Source organism: Mus caroli, chromosome 10 (genome assembly GCF_900094665.2).
Source record: "Mus caroli chromosome 10, CAROLI_EIJ_v1.1, whole genome shotgun sequence".
Classification (NCBI taxonomy): domain Eukaryota; kingdom Metazoa; phylum Chordata; class Mammalia; order Rodentia; family Muridae; genus Mus; species Mus caroli.
Window position 1 is genome coordinate 85,009,017 of NC_034579.1, and position 1,969 is coordinate 85,010,985.

General features: G+C 45.9%; 1 pseudogene; it reads right to left on the reverse strand.

Moving 5' to 3' along the window:
- Window positions 1-690: 690 nt before the first annotated feature.
- Window positions 691-1,726, reverse strand: LOC110302733 (annotated as a pseudogene).
- Between the last annotated feature and the right edge of the window lie 243 nt (window positions 1,727-1,969).

Here is a 1,969-nt window from a genome sequence, read left to right on the forward strand (position 1 = left end):
GCCATGTGGCAAGGTTCTAGAAAACTCAGCCTTTCAGCACATTCCTCAGGAGGACAGATTCAGCAACTTTAGCTCCCTCCCTCCTTCCCTCCCTCCCTCCCTCTCTCCTTCCCTTCCTCCCTCCCTCCCTCTGTCACTTCCTTCCTTCCTTCCTTCCTTCCTTCCTTCCTTCCTTCCTTCCTTCCTTCCTTCCTTCCTTAATTCCTACCTCTCTTCTTCTCTCTCCCCCCCGTCCTCCCTCCCTTCTTCCCTTTCATCCTCCTCCTCTTCTTCTTCCCTCTTCTATTCCTCTTCTTCCTCCTCCTCTTCCTCCTCCTCTTCCTCCTTACCCTGGCTGTCCTGAAACAAACTCTGTAGACCAGGTTGGCCTCAAACTCACAGAGCTCCACCTGCCTCTGGGTGCTGGAATTAAAGGCATGTACCACAACCACTCAGTCTGAAACTTTCTTTAAGTTTACAATTATTATTATTTTATTTTTTATTATCCACTTTATTAACAGTGAAATATGTTTTCATGCACTCAGAGCTTTTATAACAGATTCACTGTTCACAATGTTAGATTCAAACTACAGCATATTTAGTTGACCATAAGGGAAGAAATGAGATTTCTTTTTTATGTAATTGGCTAAATTATTTTTAAGAGTGAAAGTTAATATTGGTCTTTTAAGACCTAAGTTTTTGAGGTTACTGTCATCCAACCGTAAGTCTGTGCTTAGGCCACGGGACTGCCATCAGTCTTTCTTGTCGGAGAGCGATTAATCTCTTGAACCACTTTTCTTCAGCCTTGGCCTTTTCAATAAATAAATTTGACTGAGCTAGAGAATTGTCATCTTGGTACTTGATAGCCATGGGGATGCTGTCAGGATCCATTTCCTTTCCGGTGCTGGGTGGGTCAGCAGCTACTGATGCTGGCTGGTTCTGGTGCTGCAGTCACATGCTTCACTTCACTTGGTTCTACTGCCTTTTTGATGTCTTTACTTGATCTGAATGTCTGCTGAACAAGTGCATCACTTTCAATTGCTTCAATTTCCTTTACTCTTTTTTACTTGTTCTACCAGGGTGGCTTGGTCTTCTTCTTTTCTTCTCTTTGCTTCTTCCTCACTCCTTTCTTTGACTATTAATGCTTCATCAGCTTTTGCAGCAGCTTCAAGGACCAATTGTAGTCTGGCTGTGGCCTGCTCAGCTGGAGGCAGATGTTCTAATCCAGCTTTGATGTTTCCAGAATCCCTGCGTTTGATGCTGTGCACTTCTTTGTCTTCGCCTTTATCCTTCTCCTTTTCTCTTTTCTCTTTGTCCCGGACTTTATGTCTGTCTCTGTCCCTGGACCTACTACGATTTCTTCTGTGACTGGCTCTTTCACTGCTTCTACAATGTGAGCGTGGACGAGGCCTTGACCTGGACCTTCTTGTTCTGCTTTTTGACCGAGACCTTTGAACTCTATAGGGTTTCCCTCGGCCCCTGGAACGACTGCGACTTCTTTTCCTTCTGGAGCCATAAGAAGAGCTGCTGCTTGATCTGTGCCTGCGTCTTCTCTCAAAAGAATGTGAGCGAGGCTGGCGGTCTCTAGACCAGGATCTTGAGTCGGACCTCGGCCTCCTCCTGCCCTTCTTGTGGCTGTATGTCCTGCTGTCTGAAGAGCTGCTTGAAGAGGAGCGCCTCCGGTGTTTGTTTTTTCTCTTGCTCTGCTTTCCTCTACAGTGTCTGAAGACCGGCGTCCCATTTCTGGCTCAACCTTCAGGTTCGCACCTCCCGATGTGGGAACCTGGAACCCCCTCTTCTAACCATGGCACTACCGGCGTCCTCAGAACTTGCTTCAATTTAAGCTCAGCGCCTTCCTGGTTCCAGCACCAGGCTTATTATTTTCATTTCAAGGGCAAGCAAAATAAAATTAGGTTAAATGACTTGAGTAGTTTCCAATGGTTAGTCAGGAGAACAGCTAGGTGAAGTGGATTTTATTGACCTTGATGGT